Source organism: Anser brachyrhynchus, assembly GCF_964034855.1.
Source record: "Anser brachyrhynchus genome assembly, chromosome: 4".
In the NCBI taxonomy this organism is placed as follows: Eukaryota; Metazoa; Chordata; class Aves; order Anseriformes; family Anatidae; genus Anser; species Anser brachyrhynchus.
In genome coordinates, this window is record NC_137698.1 from 37,276,072 (window position 1) to 37,298,102 (window position 22,031).

At 39.8% G+C, this 22,031-nt stretch overlaps 1 protein-coding gene across 1 annotated transcript in view; it reads left to right on the forward strand.

Moving 5' to 3' along the window:
* Positions 1 to 407: 407 nt before the first annotated feature.
* Positions 408 to 22,031, forward strand: part of LOC308194747 (uncharacterized protein) — a 96,377-nt gene continuing 74,753 nt past the window's right edge. Inside the window, exon 1 of the mRNA XM_080591039.1 lies at positions 408 to 10,356. The gene's annotated coding sequence lies outside the window, so the exon portion shown is untranslated. The remainder of the gene's footprint in view (positions 10,357 to 22,031) is intronic.

Genomic DNA, 22,031 nt, shown 5'->3' on the forward strand with positions numbered 1-22,031 from the left:
GTGGTGCCAGTACACTCACTGGACTCACTGCACTGCATCCCCAGTGGTGCCAGTGCACTCTCTGGACTCACCGCACCGCATCCCCAGTGGTGCCAGTGCACTCTCTGGAGTAACTGCAGTGCATCCCCAGTGGTGCCAGTGCACTCTCTGGACTCGCTGCACTGCATCCCCAGTGGTGCCAGAGCACTCTCTGGACTCACTGCACTGCATCCCCAGTGGTGCCAGTGCACTCTCTGGACTCACTGCACTGCATCCCCAGTGGTGCCAGTGCACTCTCTGGACTCACTGCACTGCATCCCCAGTGGTGCCAGTGCACTCTCTGGACTCCCGGCACCGCATCCCCAGTGGTGCCAGTGCACTCTCTGGGCTCACTGCAGTGCATCCCCAGTGGGGATAGATGCACTGTTGGTAGATCTTGTTGATAGACAAACTGTAATCATTGGAAAGGTGCATATAAAAATAGTGGTATTACAAAAAGCTTTAAAAGCACAAGAGGAAGTATTAGCTTTGAAGCCTGTAGACGAAGAGTAGGTTATGGCTATCTTAATTTAATAGCTGAACAGAAATGGAAATAGGAAATATATACAACTGGAGCTAGGGGACAACATGTTTAAGGTTTTCAAAGATTACAAATTTACTCTGTTCAGGTTATGCATTTTTTCATACAATCAGGCAAGATTTAGAGCTGGGTGAAAAAGTCTACCTTTTAAAAGGTGCCTGCCTTGCATCATTTTATATTATTAAGCCCGTAAAATTTTTATTCAAAACATATTTGTAGTACTTCTGTGTAAGAAGCTGAATCAGTTTCTGGGATTTGTAGTGACTAAAGATTCCATGTTTGCTTTCAGACATGCTTTTACAGGAACACCCAGTGTGTGTGAAAAGCAATGAACAAATTAGGAACATAGAGAAAGACAGAGAGGTGGAGACTTAGGGAGGAAGAATGCCTTAATCATTGCCCAATCCAACCCCTGATTAAAAAAGTTATTTTAAGGTATTCGTTGTTGCAGTTTATAAGGGTCCTAGGTAGAGATATGTCATTTTGAAAAGTCATTTAGGCATTTAAGACCTCAAGTCATGATTGATTTGTATGCTGCTGAAATGAGATTCTTCAGTCTAAATTTGTCACATCCTCAGAAATGTACAAATAGTTTCCCCTGGAAATCAAACATGGTTTCTTCTCGCTAGGCTACTGTTGAGTTTGTGTTGATGAAGCTGATATGAAGAAACTGCATTCTGCTCATATTAGGCTAACCAAGCAAAAGTATATGTTTCTTTGGTTGCAGGCTACTTAGTTATTTGCTGGGAAACTTAAAATGATTTTAGAAATGATCATAGGTGTTTCAGTGTGTTTGGAAATCTGGATCTATGTTCTCATTCACAAATTTTACTAACAGCTGTTTTGGTTAGTACCAACGAGAAGCATGGTTGTTTGTTTGTTTGTTTTCCTATACATGTGTATTTGATAGAGAACCAATAGAGGAAATCAAGCAGTTTTGCATGTGCTGATTATAAATATGATTGGCAACACAATTGGATTGCATGCTACTGGGAAAAGTAGTTGAAACTTTAACTTCAGGAGGAAATTACCCAGAACATTGTTAGATGGTTTGCCAACATTTTATGGCCTACCAATTCAGCTTCTCAGCCAAGCCAGAACTTTCAGTTCGGTGTTGTACCAATGCCAGCTAAGGCTCTAGATTGTGTTCATGGCAAAAATTCAGGGCAAATTCATGGCAAAATTGCAACCCGTATGCCATTCTGAAATGTCAGCTCATCTCTTGTGAGCAGAGTTGTGAAACATATAAAAATCCTGTCTTGCAGATGCAGCTCTCATCTATACAAATAATCTGCTTGCACATACCAACATAACAAACAGCCATAAAAGAGTAAGGGAAAGATATCTCGAATTCAAAATCAAGGTAGTCACTTTAACTTTTACCAGTCTTGATAGTGTTTGTGGTGGTGAGCAGCAAAGCCCTTCATGTACATACACGTAAATCAGAGCAATGCAGTGTGTTTGAGAGGCTGTTTATGGCAGGCACAGTTGTCCATTTCTCATAAAACAGCTTGAATCAGCAACTCAGGATATGACTGTGTAAAGCTAACAGCTAGGGTTTAGAGGAGAAAACAACTACTGCAAGCAAGGAAGAAAAAGCTGTACTTTCCATCTTCCTGGCTCCAGAGTCTTAAAACTTTCTTTCATTCCTGGTTTGAACTCACTGTTATTTCATGGGCTATGAAGGGCGTTCACAGAGAATGCAAGAAGTGAGATGTAAGCATGAATGGGGCCTAGTAGAAAGATCTTAGAAGAAAGTCCTGAATTGTATGACAGTATTGTAATCCATCTCTGCTCTTCTCCAAAGTGGTCATACTAGATTCAAGTACTCAGCCAACTGAACAGATATATGCCTGAGCCCAACTTATGTAGACTTCATTAATGTTACAATTAATGAATTCTGTTCATTGCTCTGCTCTGAACAAAATCCAGTCAATTAAGAAAAAAATTAAACCAGGGAGTTCGTTCATATTCAGCAAGGAGTATGCTTTATAACATTCTTCTCCTACTAGGGTACTTTGCTTTCTGCCCTTTACATTGCTCCAAGTGGGAAAAAAACATGAGAATTTTTCTCCTCCTGCTTTTTTACCCGAACCTAAGAAATGGGGCAGCATCCCTCCTTCTGCCCTGGGGGGTGCATTACATGCTGGTGCAAGACTGTGCACTGCATGACTGAGATGCCACAGTTCAGTCCTAGCTGCTCAAAAGGCAGTGTCTAATGGCAAGATTTGTCTTTATGAGAGCATATCTGTTTTTCACAGAATCTTCAGTTTCCTGTCTGTAAGACATATTAGGTATGTTTTAATGACAACTCCAGACTAGTGGAGGCTAGTGCTAAGTATTTTGCAGCTATGTAGGTTATGCCAAATTCAAAAAAAACCACAAGACTGATGCTGAATGTCAGGTTAGAGGTGGATGTGGTTGGGCCAAGTATTAACTGAAGAAAGTGGATATAGCAGCAGGCCTTTGAATACTAGGGTAAGCTTGGCTTTTACCACAAAAAACAATTTCATTTGGACTCACAGCTAAAAATGTCACTACTGTGTGTGCTCACTTCAGCTCAGAATGAGCTGTCAGTGGAAAATACGATCTTCCAAAATTCCCTTGTGCTTTTTCACCACACAGAATCCTGGAACCCTCAGAGGTGGTGTGGATACACAGAACAATGCAATTTTTATGTAGTCACACAAAGTGCATGACCAAAATGCTTTCTGCATATAAATAATACAGATACAGATGCCCCCCTTTGCTAAGATGTAAGAAATCAAAAAGTGCAGTTCTGAAATGCTATGGCAAGAAGCTGTGTTTTCAATTTAAAGTGAGAGCTGGGAGAATGTGAAGAATAAATGAACTGGAGAGATTAAGCAAGACTTGGGATAAATATTCTGGTTCAGATGTAAAGGCTTTAGTGACAATGTCAGATGCTTGGGGGCAAGAATGAAGTAAGGACAGAAAAGGTCAGGGTTAGAAATAGTTTACATAAATGGAAGAAATAGGTCTAGAAGTACAGAAGAGTATAAGTATGAAATAGCAAAGAGTACAAAAAGACCAGTGACAGAAGAACAGATTGAGATTTGAGGACTGAAAGTAGCCAAGCTAATAAGCAACCAACAATGAAGTCGGAAAAGTAGAGATCATTGAAGGAAGGGAATACAGTTGGAGGTGGATGCTTGGAAGGCTGAATGAGCAAGACAGAAGGAAATGGAAGGGAGATGCTGAGATTTTGAAAGGGAATGAAATCAAGCAACTCAGCATTTACTATTTGAAAACAAAAGATGAGTGCAAACAGAAATCATGAATATTGAAGTGCCCAAATATTAGAAAGGACCAGCATGTTTCAGAATAAGGGCTCATATCTGACCTGATTAATGGAAGCCAACGCTGTCTATAAAAAGGGAGGAAAAAAATTGCACTTGGAAGCAATCCTGAACTCAGGGTGTTTTGGCCCAAATAGTAATGATGTAAGCATTCTCCTTTTTAAAAAAATAAAATAAATTTGTACCTTCAGCAGCTTTACAAACACAGCTATTATATTTAAGTCAGTAGATTGGTACCAGCTTGTGAAAAGCTGGTTATAGGTTACCTACCTTTTTATTTTTTTTTTCCTTGAAGGCATTGGTACTTTTGGTTCAGACTGAAATCAACACAGTAAATCTCTTTTCTTTCCATGCATGATGGAATAGAAAATCTTGAGTCTCTGAATTGTACACAGTGGGTGAATGAGGAAATAGGAGTTCTGTCCAAAGGATGGAGTGTTTCTAAATCTGAGTCTTAATCTTTTCCTAATGGTATGAACCCTTTCTATGATGATTTCTACACAACACCGCTGCAGTCTGATTGTGTGGACACAGAGGCAGATTTCAAAAACCAAGAGCATTTTTTTCAAAATGTATGTATTCAGACTCAGGGTATTTCATCTTTCTGGTGCACAATGCAAGCTGGATAAGTTAATGATGAACAATATAGCCTTATGTGAAAGGGTAGTAATAATCTTTCTTTCCTATTCTAGAGGAGAATTCTTGGTAATCCTTGACAGGTTTGTTCTGTTTTGTTATGTGGCAGGAGACATGTTTGGCTTCATCACTCATTTCGTTGTTAGCCTAACTGAAATCCCTTCCAGAGAAAAGACTTAAACTGTAGAATGGTCTCAAATTTTTGAAAGCTGTATCTTGAGCAGTTCCAATACGCATGGTGTTCATGCAAATTACTGCCTTTGCGTCATGTAATGACTGGTCAAGTTTTCTGAAAATACAAAATTCTCTTTTAATAGAAATCTGTATTTCAACTGCTGGAAATTATCCGTAATAGAAGTATCTGGACAGAAATGTGCTTGAATACCTATTACTACAGCACATTTTCATCAGCAACTGAAGCACCAGAGCCTCTTCAAGTGCTAGGTAGGAAGATGAGCATGTCTTTTCCTAGAACCAAATGAAACTGATGGACAGCTAGGAATTTCAGGGAAATCTACTTTTGCACTTCAAAGTAATAAATGTGATATAAATATAATTACTTGGGGGGGGAGGGGAGGGAGGAGAATTTTGTGTTATATCAAGGTAACATGCTACTAGAAGGAAGAATTCTGATGACAGTTTCTCCAAAAAAGTGACTAGACATTCAGGCAAAACACTATGTCCTTTCTTGTAGCAATTCTCACAGTCAGCCTATTATGGACTTCATTGACAATTTCCACAGGTTTTCAAAGATTAAGAAATACATAGTTTTTGCTTATGATGGGATATAAAAGCTACCCTTTAAAATACATAATTATATAAGTTATTCTTATCTTTTAACAGAAACTACTCTTCCTCTTATCCCTGCCCTCCTGTGACCATAGAACATGAAGCTTTGTGTCCGCTCTACCTCATCTGTGATATCTAAGTCATGGGGTGAAAGTGAAAAATGGGGCTAAGCGGAAAAGAAAATTTAATGTAGCTAAAATTCCTTTCCTTTCCTCTTTCCTTTCCTTTTTCTTGCCAAAATTGAAACTAATAAGATGAAGCAAACTCAGGTGGCTTGCCCAGGGTTACCTGAGATACAACCCTGGTTTTCTGGAACAGTTCATTGCTCTCTACCCTTCACAGTGATGGTTATTTTATCAGAGGCCCCAAGGATAGGAGAGCTGTGTTTGAAGGCTGCATCAATCTGAAGTAGCTTGAATCTACATTCCAGCAAAGCATCTCAACCACGAAATACTGTGAAATACTGAAATACTGAGAGTTTGGTTTTCAATCCCTCCCTTGAAGGCTGGCCATGCTATTACTTGAGTCAAATACTCAAAAAAAAAAGAAAAAAAAAAGCAGATAAGAAGTCAATCTTATTGACTAGCCCAGTTGCTGAAGCAAATGGGGTGTAGCTTCAGCCCTAGAAAATGGGTGAATATTGACAGTTGTTCTCCCACTGGTTCTTAACCAGGAACAGTCTAGTGTAAAATATGTGTACTTGCCTGATAGCAGGGCATGATGTTCTCACTGAGCCCTCTTTCAACTGAAAGCAGAGTCCTGCTTGCCTTCTTTTCTTCTACACGCAGATCTGGCTTTGTTGATTCCACATGCAGATCTGGCTTTGTTGACTGCACATCCAGAGGAAGGCTGGAGCATGCTCCCTCTTCTGCTTCAACCCTCCCAAAAGGGCCTTCAACTGCTGCTTAAGATACACTGTACAAGTTGGAAGGTTTAAGTCCAGAGCCCGTCTAGTTAAGAAAACCTAGAACATAAATTTTCCCCTTCCCAGACAACTGTCATCCATTAGACTATAATGCAGTAAAGCAAGAGAATGTTACAACTGACACTAGTGTTGACCAATGATATTATATTTTTATTATTTGTAAGAGCTGTTCTCACTCCACTAGGCATCTATCTATACAAAGTTAAATATCCTAGATCCCAAGTAGCAGAAGACACCTAGTATTCCTACATGAACAATGGAGGAGCCTTTGAAGATCCAGTTTTTGTCCAAAAAAATGTTAGTAAATATGTCCAGATGGTTCTAAACTACATGGTCTGTCCCTTTCCCTCATCCTTCACCCACCTCCTGGCTTGGCACCTTAATAAAGTGTGAAGTAATATCTAAACTAGGCTGCTACTTCTGCACTAGTGCAAGCAGATTAGAGTAGAAATTGGCAAACTCATCATCTACATGCCTAAAGAATATAAATTACTGGGTAAAAAATGGGGTGATGAGACATGCAGCTATTCAACTAGACATCCAAGTTTTCAGCTGGGTTTCAAAATACCTGATCTTGGTGTGCAAGCTCTGTTTGCGTAATTTTCTGAGCTTCAAATGCTTGCATTTTGCTAGAGGGTGGCTTTTTCATTCATGTGTAGTCAGATGCCAGTTTCTGCTTTAGTAAAATGAAAAAAAAAATCTGAATATTTTCATTATTGTTCCCATCAGTTATTAGAAATGTTTGGAAATGTTCCCATCTTGCTTTAAGAAGGTACCATGAGTACAGCAGTTGATTCATAATTATTCTCCATTGTCAGTTTTGTCCACTAAAACGCTCCTTGTAGATAATGTTTCTCTTATTTAGAAGAAATTAGTAAACTTCCTACTAAGGACCTTGTCTCCCTTTAAAGGATGCTTGGAGAGATACAAGTGAAAAATACTAATAACAACTAGACAATACTGGTTTCATGTATTAGAATTTTTTGCTCAAAAATGACCTACTGGTATGTTCTCTGAGATGGTGGTTTCTGCTCTCTGATACTGCTTCATAACCCAGTCAGTAAGCATGAAGAATGCCAATATCAAGCATACATTTTGGCACAAAGATTTATCCATATCAGGGAGAAAAGGCAATTCTGAAGACAGTGAAATATTTCATCTTTTATATGAAACAGACCTTTTGTTAATGTTACAGAAGGTTTCATTTCTTCATTTACTTGTTTTTAACAACTTTTTCCTTTTGGGTCAAAAAAAAGAAAGTGTAAAATGCCATAAATAAACTACATAATAAGAAGTTTTAAAAGCACAGGAAGTGAAATGTAAATAAATTGGTTTGGTTCCATCTTAACTTTTTATTTATTTATTTATTTATTTACTTTTATAAATTCAGATTGTTTCTCTTTCTGACAGGAAAAATATCTTACTTTCTTCTGCTGTTCCCAACCATTTTAACATCACTGGGAAACTCTTCTATCATACTTCAGGATAACGAAAATATGTGAAGACGTGCAGAAACATGCTTCTATATTCTTTAGAGAATGCCTGCTTTAGAAGATTTAGTGAAGATGAGACAGTGATACATAATTGCAGCTAATTTCTTTGGTTGACAAGTTTTAGTGTCTTATTGTAGGTCTATTGCTATGGTTTTGATAGATTTCATTGAAAGACTGCTTGCTGGTGCAACCACTTTTTGATCAAAATTGTCTTTACTTGCTTGGAATGGAATTTAGGAATTAAACAGACTAAAGAAAAATTTCAAGGCCAGGTCAGACAATCTTGTAAATCTTCAGCCATTACTCTTTAGAGACAGACTGAAACGAATACCACACAAATTGTTTCATGGAAGATCTTCAAGCAGAGCCTATTTATTTTCTCTTTGGATAACTGGGACTTCTTCATCTTAATCAAATCTTTGTCTATGGTACAAGTCTTTCACCTTTCCTGCCATAAACCAAAAAATTACCATTTTTTTTCCAGCTGTACCTTACTCTACAAAAGCAAACATGCACATTCTGAAGACCTACAACTAATGTAAAAAAAAACTATCTTTGAGCCGTTGCACAATGAAATCTTAGGCAAACACAGAAATGGAGGACTTTGCATCCAAGGAGTCTGGTTGCAGCTGTGCTTGAATTAATGCTGTTCAGTGGTACAGAGAAAATGATCACTTGTTAACACAAAATCTGAAGCTACATTTTTAGTTCAATATTTTGTTTAATCAAAACTGCTCACACAATATGTTTTTATGCACAAAAATTCAGTTGTGATTTTGGAACAATTTTTTTCTATCTGACCTCAGTGATTTAGCAGTTGGACAACAACCTCTATTTTTGTATATTTAATAAAATCTAGAAATGTTTAGTCTATCCATGTAAAGTCTTAAGAAAAATCCCCTCATTTTCAAAATAGTTCCTGCATGAAATTTCGATACATCTGTATGAGTGTTCTTTTGGGGGTTAGTAATCTGGCTTATAGCTGCCAATTGAAACATGAAGTGTTTAGAAAAAAAAAGTCCTGATTTAATCTGCTGTGTTTCTTAGAGAAGCATCTGCAGTTTGTTTTGTTGTAGTATTTAGATACATATTTCTTCAGCAAGCCCATCTTTCTTTCATAACTAAAACTGGTATCTAATTTTACAGATACAATATACAAACTGTACACAAGCAGCCTTGCAGATAATTTGGGCTGGAGATAACTGGATCTGAAGAAGATTATCATAGATATGTCTAGGTATAGGTAAAGCCCCTTTATAAGGGTAGGATAAATATTTTCACTTGCAGCAGGAAGCTGAGTGATAGTCTGTCTTTCCAAATGTTTTGTAAATATTTGGGACCTCTGCTGTAGTTTGCAAAACAGTTTGTAGAAAATATCTCCATACAGACACACCCAGAAGATTGCCAATACTGTCTGCTGTAACTACAGCCAGGAATTACATTCTTTTCCTCTGTGCATGCCATAGTTCAGTTTCTGGTTAGTTTTATCTTGATCTTTTTTTTTTTTCTCCCCCTCCTTTCTCCTTGTAAATCTCCCCCTAGTTTAGGACATACTTATCAATAGTTGAGGACATACCCTCTTCACAAAAAGAAAATCCAGAAACCATGGCTATTTTTAAGTAGTATCTGAACTCATAGAACAAATAAAAATGGCATTTACTTATTCAGATTTTAGTTTTTTGTACATGAGGTATATCAAGCCCTACACCCCAAGACCCAGCTCCAGCAAGGGTGTCACCTCTGTCCACTACAGGCCAGTCACTGGGGCTTCACACCAGTTACACACCAGTTACAGTACCTGTGACCTCTGGCTCTGGCCCCAGAAAACGTGTACTGGTTAATGAGGCACACCTGGTGGCACTGCCCACCTGCTTCTCAGTGTCAGATACAGGATCACAAATGTAATAGTCATAGGAGCAATAGAAGACTTTGGATTAACCTTTTTTGTATTATTATTTTTAAGACTTTTTTGAACAACTTGTCGGAGATGTACAACAAATTACACGGCACCGTATTTATTAGCATAGATAAGAAAGCATGTTATCTTACATGGGCTATCCCTGGTGGCAGTTTAAAAAGAGGCTGCTCCTGGCTTCCTATGAGGAGTCAGCCCCCTCAGCAATCAGTGTGACTTGCACCATGTGGCACCCTGCCACAGAGCACCCACTTGGCCTTTTGATGAGCTTGCTGCTACATCCCATGGCATGAGGTGAGCCACTGCTTCCATTGTTTTGAGTAGAAAAGGAGTAAAAACACACCATGAATAGGCTGAGGTAGCAGGGAAGGGGGGTGGGGATCAGGCAGACAGTTTAGCAGCCCCTGCAGGGTGAGACAATAGGGCCGCCATTACACGGGGAGGTAGGTGGGCCACCATTACAGGGGCAAGGCAGAGCAAGGCAGACTTGATGCTGCTCATCCTCCTGAGGGTGAGGGCTGAGTTGTCTGGCCATGACAGAAAGCTCAAGGTGGCATGTGGCTGTAGGGAAGGGGTGGGAACACCTTGGGGCTGCTGGGAGTGGGTCTGGGGGCAGCGTTGGCCCACCAGCGTGGCAGCAGCCATGTTGTGTCACGCCATGTGGGCTGCAGGGCTGCGGCCACCTCAGTGAAAGCACAGAGAACTAACCTGCCATCTGCAAGGTGAGTTTGTGTGCAGCCTTGTTTGCCTCCTTACTGGTACGGGCACAGGATGGTACAGCCAGTAAGGGATGAGGGCACTAAGTACATGCTCACTTTGTGTTTTTTGCATAAATGTAGTGCATTTTCCTGTCAGCTTGTGATGCCTCATATGATATGGTACAATAAGGTGGGTTGGGGTGGCGTGGAGAAGAACCCTGGAGGTTTTTCTTGGAAAAACACCCTTGTTTTTCCAGATAGCTCAATGTTTTACAATTATTAACTTGGTTTATTTCTTTCATCCCACGTTATTTTGAAGGTGAACTGAAATAACTGGTCTTTACTTCAATAAATCTCAAACTTATCTCAGACTTATGGAACAAAATTATTTATGTATACAATAGCATTTTACGTGCTGACATGAATATGGAGAGCTGGTGAAGGAAAATACGAATTCTGATACTTAATCTCCTTGAAATCCTGAAAGTATGGCTGTGGTGTGTCTGAAATAACTCCCGTACTAAGGGAAAATGTCTTACGTTGTTCAAATCCATGCTACCTGATTAGAATTTATGACTGTCTAAAAATGCTTTGTGGCTGAATTACAGTGCATGTGTGTATGTTAAACCTGGTGACTGTGGAAAGTAAGTAACAATGATATACAACTTAAAGAAATATGATCAAAACCAAGAGCTGGTGTGACCAGTGGACTCTAATACATGTAAGTAGTTTGAGTGCTTGTCAACTGTCCACATGATCCTAATGTTGGCAGCCTGTTGAAAGTGATGCGTGGGAAACTAGTGCAACGTGCTGATTTATTTTATGCTAATGGGGAAAAGTCCATATTGTTCAAATTAAATCCTAAAGCAGAAACAAATCATCCAGCCAAGCCCATCCTATGGAGTTTCATTGAAACAGTTAGTGGTCTCTTTCGTGACCTCAGAGTTGTAAAAATTAAATAATGTTTGGGGGCTGCTGTTTTCAAGTGCTTCTGTCTGCTGAAAGCGGCTGAGATTCTCCTGCAGATGGCTATTTAAGTTAAAAGCCAAATGGAGAGATCATAGCAATTAGTGCACATTGGCTTCTTACTGCATCAGAGTGAATAATGTGGGAGATGTGAGCCAGGACTGTGCCACAGTCTGTGTTTTTTTCCCATCAGAAACTGAGTACCAGCAGTTCTTCTCAATTTAAGGAAAAAAAAAAAAGAGGGAGAATTTCTTGCTGCTTCACTTGAACAAAATAAAAGAGATTATGCAAAGATAGACTGAAGTGGGAGGAAAGAAAAAAATATTTCAAAGGGGAGAACAGTCTACTTGAGGGCTCTGACTGGGTCTGTAGTACAATGTTTCTCCTACTTTTGCTATAAACTCACTCCCCCCGGGCTCATTCCGGGAAATGAAGCTCTCCCACTCTTTTGTATGTAGCCTGAGCCATGGAAAACCGTAAAGGACTTCAGAGTTTTTACTTAGAATAACTGAAGGTAAAAATGATTTGTCACCTTGAGGATTTAGAATTTCCTGGGGGAAAAATGGAGGGCCAAAGTACTTATGAATTCAAATTTTACTTCTTACAGGGGGAATTACTCTGTGTAAGAGCTATCCCATACCACAACACCAGTTTCACTAAAACTGTTACAACATTATCCAATGGGAGGTAGCTTTTCCATCACTCATGAGTGTCTGTGAAGTTCTCCTTTTCTGGAGGTTTCTAGCTATCCAGTGGAATGACTTGGGGCAATGAGATTGTGTTAGAAGATAGTGATTGGAGAATTGGTCTGAATTCAAGTCAAGAAATGCCTCTGGAGAATGATCAAATACAAACCCAGCACTTTTTCCTTTAGGTCCTTTTCTTAGTGAGCGTGCAAAACAATGGCAAAATGTTTCTGTTTCATGGCCAATGTTCAAGTAAACATTCAGCTTTTGCCTCCAGCAGATGGAGTGATATAAGTTTGATTGCCTTATGTTATTGAGTGACTTGTCATTAGCATCTAGGGACTAATAATCTGTAAATTAGTGTTTATTCCATTGGTGCTACAGTGAAAAGGTTTAATCCCTGAAAATTTAAAAATATAGATTGCTTTTTACACTGCTGTTGTAGTTTCCTTAAAAATGAGGAGCCTACAACTAATAAATCTAGAACAGAGACATTCCTCATGTAGTGTGAGGAGAGACTGGGAATCAGTTCTCAGTAGTCTTTGAGCAGTCCTGGTGGTTCTTGGAGATTCCTGAGGAAGAAAACAATGTCGCTCCTATGATCAAGAAGAGCAAGGAGGATCTGGGAAACTACAGGTTGGTCACCCTCACCTTGGGGACTTGATGGAGCAACTAATCCTGGAAGCAATGTCCAGACATGAGCAGGACAAGGTGGTGATTGGGAGCAGTTAGCATGCACTGAAGGGGAAGTCGTCTTTCACCAACCTGATAGCCTTCTCCAATGCGATCACTGACTTGGAGGAGAAGATGAGAGCAGCGGGTGTTTGCCTCAGCTTTAGCAAGGCTGCTGAGACTGTCTGCCATAACATCCTTGTAGACAAGCTGATGAAGAACAGGCTAAATAAACGGACTGGGAGGTGGTTTGAAAACAGTCTGAACTGCCAGCCTCAAAGGGTTGTAATCAGCAGCGTGAAGTCCAGCTGGAGGCCAGTCATTAGTGGTGTACCCTGGGGGTCGATACTGGGGCTGTGTCAGTGCAGAACAGAAAACTGTGAAACGTGTTCTGCCACTTGATGGCAGTTGACAACTGCATATACATACGCAAGGTTGTTGAAAGGACACAGAAACTGAATCGATGCCTGGAGGGGCAGCTAAACTACCTCAGAATTTGGCAATACAAATTATTTCAAGTAAAGGTTACTAGGGTTGCAGGGCGAAGCAAACTTTGTGAAGAAGAAAGTCTCAAGCTGACTGTAAACTCCTGAAAGAATAGAATAAATTGATGCCAGCCAGCTGTGAGAGCTGCTGACAAAGACAAGAGGCCGTGGAGCTGACCCTTGACACTAGCAGTTGCCATTGCCTGGCATGAAACCTCCTGTGTTGCTGGCAATAGAAAGGCTGGGAACAACTGCTGGTGCCACCAGGGGGTGAGGAGAAGCCAAGCTGAGCAGCAGTTCCATCAGCATTTATTTACTCAAAGATCAGATGCAATACAAACCAAACCAGGGGACTCGGGGTAACAGTGTGTACCAACATGGAGGGGATTGCACTGCACAGGAAAGGAGGATGTTTGGTGACATGGCTACTTTACAGCCGGGTGGCAAAGCATAGCTATGTTTTCACAAAACAGTTGTTTTATAATGTTGCAAAACTATTGTGACCATTTGTTTTTTTTCCTCATGAAAATTGAAGATGAAATCGTGGCCTACCTACTTCTTAACTTTAATGTGCTTTTCAACCTTCTTTTCTACAGTCTGTTTACGTACAGAATAGGAGCACCTTCTGTCCCACTGTCCCCTCACCACACACGCAGTTTCATTATGAATTTCCAACTATATGCATGCAGGTCAAAACCATATTACTTACTTCTCCTAGACCGGTGAGGCATTGCATTTCTGTAATGCTTATACTACAGCACGTGTACTGTAACTGATGCTCTACTAATATCAGAGGAATTTTTAGCAAGCTCCAATTGAATTTTATACTGGATTAATATGCTATAGCTTGTATCTGAACCACAGTGCTCTTGGTGCTAACCGTTTCCTTCACACTACCATTTCATGTAATGATTGCGGGAAGCGTCTTAATTTGAGGAAAAAATCTTTGAGGTATGTGTTCATGCACAGATCTATATAGATTTTTGGACTATGGAAGTTATTCTCTACAGTACTTTCTGCAATTGTAGGAATACTAAAATCTTGCAGACACATATGGGCTATCTTAAATGATGAAGAATCCCAAGTGTGTGGAAACTGGCCTTCAATTGTGAGCAGATAAACTACTTGGGAACCCCTTCTTTTCCTTACTAAATGCATGCTCCAGTAATTGTTCAATATGTTAATATAAAATATGGAAATTATGTGGCTAAATTAACCTTTCTGGTACTTGTTGAATGGAAGCACTTGAGCATGCTTAGTGTTGCATGAATGCAATATTTTCATGCAATTCTGGATTGAAATTCAATAGTGTATTCTAAATGAGTAATAGAAAAAAGGTTCAATAATAAAAGCAAGTATTCCTAAGGCTCCTGCATTTTGCAAGGTAGTTAACTAACGTTTATCTCTTTTCTGTCTTAAGCCTAGCTGACAATTTTTTTTAAGTAGCATTGCTAATGTGTGCAAAAGGTGATAGGTATTGGCAATGCGCTTCGCCTGTCTTGTATGACAGACTACTACTACTTGTATGAGTGACTACTGCTACATCAGGATATTTTGCTGTGCATTCTGGTAGTATATTCTTTAAAATCGTGACAAATAACTGCAAGTTTCAAATTTTTACAGGAAAAACTGACCACAACAGTGTTAGTAGTCAGGAAATGCAAGTAGCCACTCTTCTCTCTTGAATGTTTCAACTTCTGCATGCAAAATACGTAACTTTTTTTTTTTCTCCATTGTAAGAGAGTCCTCTTGTGATGAATATCTGAAAATCCAAATGTCATCTCCATCTCTTCAATCACTTGTATTCCAATTTTTGTAGGATAATATGGTGCAGGAAGGAGGCAGCAAATTTATTAGCACTGGGCACTGAGATGCTCCTTCTAGCAAGATGAAACTAAGCAGGGCTGCTTTGTCCTGTTGCTCCTTGGGGAGAAGTTAGGTTTTTTTTCTTCAGTACACAAACACTACCAACAAGGACCCTGCTTACCTCTAAATTATATTGAGATGTTTGTGTATGCATCAAGTGTATAGACTATGAGATGAATTAGAGAGAGTCTAACATCACCTAATGCTAGTGGAGCAGGTTGTTGATTTGAAAGAGTTTTATTCTTCATGTTATGTGGGCTATCAGAAATCTGCTGGGACAGTGGCTTTGATTCTCTTTACTATCACTTAAAGATCTGCCAGGGTTCTTGCTAAATGTTTCTGCCTATTGCTAAACTCATTTTTTTTAGTGTGCACTGTTGGGATAATGCCAACTAGCTTTTTTTTTTTTTTTTTCCTGGGGTGGTCCATAGCCTGATGGCACAGGGATGCTAGTGTAGCAGGATGATTTAGAGGCTGTGGGTGGGATGGTTGGTTGCAGGTTGGTTGCATGTTCTGAAGACTTCTGATTTCAGCAGAACTGCTTCTGAACAGTTTGACGCTGTGTCAAGCATGGTTTGCTATAAGATCATAGTTGGAGTGCTCAGTATATGAAAGTACCAAGTCCTTCATCTCTCCCAAATTCCACTGAGGAGTCTCCTGTTGATGTCGGTGAATTTTCGATTAAGTCTTTATATGCAATTGAACGTCCTCCTTGTAAACAGGTTAATGGCATTCACTGAGGAGATAGGCATGTCGTTAAATGCATATGTTTTGCCAGTTCTTTGATAGGCTTCTGTAAGCATTATCAGATTTGCTTATAGATAAAACATATAGAAACATATTTACAGAAGTTGAATCCATGTTGCATTACACATCATCTGTGTGTCTGATCCACTAGACCTGTGGAACTTGTATAAAAAAAAAAAATACTGAATACAACACACAGCAAATGTAAGTGCTAAAACCAGTATTTCTGTATTTATGCGTTTCCTTTTTTATATTTGTGTAGCAGTTCTTTGTGGAGGGGAGTAAAGGTTGATAAACACTAGCTTTTAAAATTACTTTCTTAAAAGAAAGTTAAGTTAAATTAAGTCGTGGAATGACATACTCAACAGCGCTTTCCAAATACATTTATTAACCCCGAAAAAGGAAGCCATTGCAGAATGGAGTTGAAACAACCCACACTGGGGGGCAGTGTTGACTGCTACAATTACTGTCAGTCCTTGTTAGCCCAGAAGAATTTCTACAAACTGGGTTTCGGAAAGGCTGGATGTGACATTAGTGTGACAGTAAACATACAGGCATGTGCCTTACATGCTTAGACCTCATATGTAAAAAATACCTTTTTTTTCCCTTCAGGAATGCTGTGGATATTGCCTTTGATGGCAAGTATCCATAAGATTTTTGTGAAATGTAGCATGTCCCACCTATCTTATAGTTCTTCTCATCTGGTTCAACATATTTGTAATATAGCTCATGTGCCATAAATGAGCATGCTTCAATTTGCAGATTATTTGGATGAGCATTTCTGCACTTAGAAGGAAGGAACTAGAAGGACTGTAATAGCATGGATCTCAAGTAAGAAGGAACAGATGTTTTTTGTTCCAGCTGACATAGGTTGCTTTGATAGACATCAAATGTCTGAGAAGTAGCTGAGAAAGCTATGGAAAAAAAACTATTAGTGGTAATAGTAGCCATAATATAAGGGAACTTAAGCAGCTGAGTGTTCCCCTTTCTCATCTGTTTCCTTCCAAGACCAAACTGTAACGTGTATCATGATCACACTTCATATCTTATTCTCTCACCATATGATAGTCATGTGAAGTCACTGAAATTGTAGTGCTTACAACTGCATATCTCTACCGACAAACAGTAAGATGTATTTCCAGCTGATGAAAGTCTATCACTGCTTTTGCAGGGTCAAGATTTGTACCTGGGGATGCAAAAACAAAAGCATCTAATGCTTTGTAATGAGAAAAAAACAGTTATCTTCGGTAGTTCATGGTCTGAGAACAGAAAGCAGGAGAAAAACGTGAAATCCAAGGAGAACATTGTCAGTATGTGCTTATAACTGTATTTAACTTAACATGAGACACCCTGTTGTCCTGCAAATGTTTGCAGTCTTGTATGATCCTGAGATGTGATCCAATTTCTTACAACTATAGTTCAGTGACTGGGGCTGCAGTACTGTAACATAGCAAGCCCGTCAGCAAAGGACAAAGTAATGTAGACAGTACTGGGGAATTTTAGAAACCACTGAAAAAGATTCGGAAGGAAAAAAAATCACTTAATGTTTGTGCTGACTACTGTAGGGCTAAGCACTTTCTTCGTTTCTCCTTTTATAGTCTTACTAAATAATAAGCCTAGGCTAGAGAGATGGATAAACTTGTTCCACTGTGCCTATCCTTTGTGTATACCAGAGTAGTTGCAGTCCAATACCCACATAAACTGTGAAATCCATAATCACCTTATACCTTAAGACACTTTAAAAAGCAGACTGTTTCTTCTTAGTAAGCAATGCAAGTCTTACGGTCTGTTGCATTCTCCAGGTTTTAAAATATGCTACATTCAACATGCTTTGTCCCAGTAATTAACAGGAAGAAATAGTCGCAAGAAGCAGGACACTTGTATTATTTATGTAAAGAGGTTGAGATAAATTTCTCAGCCGGAATGTTAACTGTTCCTACAAATATTTTGCACCACTGTGAGTAGTTGTGGTATAATAATATGCACATCTACATAAAAACTTAGCAGCCAATACTACTTACATGTTCTTATAGCTGTGATGTTGATGGTTCATTTTCACCCTTGGTAGTGTTATGTTAACATGTCAGTGCCAAGAGCAGTTTCTCCCAGCAGCAGGATTCTCTATAAACAGAATTAAACAGAATCTGTCATAAATAAAGCTGTTTTTTTTTTTTTAGAAACCATTTATCTGATTTTGATTTTTCTACCCTGTGCCAAGTCAGAATATTTTGAGAGCTATCAAGTGAGCAATGAAAACACACAGCAGATTTTCCAGGTAGCACTTTATGTACTGTTAATGCACAGGGTTTTCGGTAGCAATTATCACCATTAGAAGCAGAGGACTATTCCTTGTTCTTTATAGCTCAGTGACTGCAAGCAGAGGTCAAGAGCTTATTTTTCATGTTTCCATTCTCCTGTTGGTTTTGGTTGGCATGTTAGTGTAGGACCTCAAGGATCTGTATCCAGCAGGAAACTGATACAACACACAGCTATGCCAAGCTAATCTTAACCGCCCCTGCATGGCAGCGCACACCACCACAGCAGCTGAGACTACGCAGTACTGAAGTCACAGTGCTGCTGCTTTCTACAGACTCCAGTGTTTCTTTACAGCATTGCAGCCCATCACCTTGTTTAGAGAGATTTTGGTGTGAGGTAAGGCTTGCTTGCAGCCACAGAGAGTCTCTTAGATCTAGGCTTGACCCCAGATCACTCGAGATTACGCACCACTTTAGTTAACATAGACAGACTCCACTTCCGTGAGCCTAGTGTGCTGCGGATACTTCACGTTCTGGTTATACAGGCTGGCCTGTCTTCTAAGGGCTTGGTAAAGCCTCATGCCGTTACTCCGATGTCTGGGTACATTGTTTGCTCTTGTAATCTAAATAGGCATCTACAAGGTACCTCAAGAGTGCGTTCTGAAACAGAAATCTGCTGTTGCTTTAGATGTAAAATACCAATTTCCATGAGGTCAACGGAGTACAAATTTGAGTCTCCAATGTAGGTAGCTCAAAGGGGAAGCAGCAAGACTGTAATTAGTTGAGTTGTAAATTTAACGAGGATACCCAGAGTTAACACGCACTGGTTTAAAATTCCTTACCTGTTCCAGTCTGGTAGATGTATTTAGTGTACGCTCCACACTTTGAGGTAGGATCAAGTCCCCACAGAATATGTGCACGAAGACCTTCTCTTAAACCAAAGAAAAATTGATGGTGCTGGTGCCCATCCTTACCTTTTCTTAACTGTTTCAGTGTTTGTCCAGAAAATGGGATGTGTAAGTACAATACCTAAGGGATATAAAAAGGCATAGCCCAGATCCAAAACAGAGTACACTACTAGGTTGGTCATTGTTCTGGACAAGGGTGCGTCTCTTCTATGTAATCTTGCAGGTTAGAGGCTAGGAGGAAATTCTTCAATCAGAGGGTGGTGAGGCACTGGCACAGGTTGCCCAGAAGCTATGGATGTTCCATCCCTGGAGGTGTTCAAGGCCAGGCTGGATGGGGTTTTGAGCAACCTGGTCTGGTGGGAGGTGTCCCTGCCCGTGGCAGGGGGTTGGAGCTGGATGGTCTTTAAAGTCCCTTCCAGCCCAAACCGTTCTATGAATCTTCCCCCAGATTCAAAGTGCTCTCTGTTCTCTGTATATAAAACTGGACTTCAGATGGTCACATATGCTCCTTTGAGACACTTTATATTCTCTTCATACAGACCCTGGTGCTAGGCTCAGACTGGATCTCTGGCTTTTCATGAGCCCTTAAGTCCAATGCTTTTGTCCTTGGAGAGCATACTTTTCATCCATGATTCCAAAAAAAATCACATTCTAGGTAGAGATGTCTTTTTACCAAAAGAAACTCATGTTCTCAACAGGATCCCGTGTGAATTTTCTTAACCAAGTTCGCATTACCCTTAGCTTAGCAGAAGCTCTGTTCCCTTCCCTAGGTCAGAAGGGACAGATTCCCTTAGTCTTGGTGTAACCCCAAGTCTGCTGACAGTCCACTTACATATTTCCCAAGGCTATCAATTCAGGTATAACATACCCCTAATCCTGGGGTTTGATTGGGAAATATAACCAGCTTTCGCTTAAACAAGGCCCAAAATAGGTCGGAATTCCTTTGAATCAGGTGTCTTATCTTTGTCCGTGTGTCAGTCTTGTTTTCAGTTCAGCTGCATGGATGCTAATCTATCATAAGCAGGACTAATTGTACATCCTTACTTTGCCACTGTCTCTTCTGTTCTTTTATGGGGGATCCAAGTGCCCTTTCAGTGGTGTTTGATATGCTGAGCTTAGCTGCCTATGCGTTCTGCTGTGTTGCCCTAAATTTGCTTTGAAAATACAAAAATACAGTGAAGATTGATCAAATACTATTTTGTGGGATTCCTCTCAATTTCTCTGTACTGCGACACTCAACCTCAGGTCTTAGTAGGAGCAAAATTTCGTTTCCATGGAGAGAAATTAGAGAACTAAGCTGCAAATTTCTTTTAATCTATTTTACCCTGTTGGGTCTTAGTCCTCCAGTTTGACAGGTAGGCATGGTGTCATGGAGGAAAACAGGTACAGTCATTAATAGCAGTTGGGGTGGCTGCTGATTTCCAGATCGAATGGAAAAGAGCAAGAAGAAATGGAAGGCTTCAGTCAACAGATCTCAGCTTCCAGGTGAATTCAAGCTTTCTGGCTGAAATTCAGAGTGTACAGGTAACAGAATTTGTTTCGATATTGAAACAGCTATCCACTTCCTGTCTCTGTTTTATTAAATAGTTTGTGATCTGCTTTTTAATTACCGCATGCACTTGCTTCACAAAGGTAATACCTTCTTTACACTAGGCTTGTCTTGCAAAAATCTTTTTGGTCCTTTATAAACCTAGCTGTGAGCAATGAGAGAAGCAAATATTCTCAGACTGTAAATGGTCCAGGACAACCTTCTTTTCCTTCATTATTTGGAGACGTGGTTTTCTTTTTGTAGCCAAATAAGCATCAAAGTATCGCAAACTTGGAAACTGCGAGTTATGTAGAATTGTGTAGAATGACTACAATGAACCCTTTTATTATGAGAATCAATGTGGTACTCCTTCTGCAGTTCCCAATTCAGCATTTGTTATAGTCAGAAATGCTAGTAAGTGAAATGTTATGGGATTCATTATGTGTAATTTTATAGGTTGTAACTAAAACCATTGACACTCAATAGAAATTTTTAATACAGTGCTTTTTGTTATACATGATATTGAATATCACATGTATATCCAAGATAGTTCGGTCATGGTTGTGTTTCTGTTAACAGTGATTAAGGGCAAAATAACATTTCTATTACTGCATAGTTTAACAAGTAAGCTGCACAGAGACTGAATTCTAATCCAAGAAATATTTCCACATAAGCAAGGAACAATTGCTAAGTACTTCAGAGCCAGCCAACACAGAATGACTGTGCGCCAGAAAAGTAACAAATGAAACCCTGCTATATATATTACTGTATGAACCATTGGGAACATCATAATTCTGGGTGTTCCTAACAGGATGCCAGAGATCTTTCTTCTTTCATGGTGGTCAGGCAAGATGCAGAGCACTGACTTGCTGGCTTGTACAACTAAGAGAAAAATGTGATTTTTCTCCTTGAGATAAGCTGGAGAACACATGTTTTGCAAGAGGGTGAGGAAGATAGCATGGGAACAGACAAGATCTTGGATTATGTAACTCCCTTTTGGAGGAAGGGAACCCCTTAGCTTCAGGCAGAACCTTCAAGTCATTTCTGATACAAACCAATGTGAGCTCAAAGCCAAAAGAAAACATTTCTCTAAAACATCCTCAAGCTTTTAGTAAAATTATTACATTTGTAGAAAAGGGTGATTTGAAGTGAAAAGAAAAGGAGCTCAGTATCACCACTTCAGGGCCAAGAACCTGGCAAAGGCTTCACAGCTCCCCTAGGTGAGAACGCCTCGTTCATGTCTGCAGCTTGGTGGTACATTCACAAAGCCCCGTGAGACCTGAGGGACCTCTGTGCTGGAGTCCAAGCCCAGCAGTGGGGGTCATTCAGACTCAAATCTTCCTCTCCCAGTTAAGCCAAGCAGAATCGAAGCAGAAGAGTGTCTGACCCTTTACCCTACCGTACCACTTCTTGATCTGTAATAACTGGTGTTTGTTGGACCTGGCCTGAAATGGTTTGTCTGCCTAGGGTGAAAGTGGATGGCAATTCCTATACTTACTGAGCTCTTAGAATAAGCGATGAACACACTGTGATGTGCTGTTGGAATGTCCAGTCCTGCGGATTTTCACGTAAAACTGCCTTCAGGC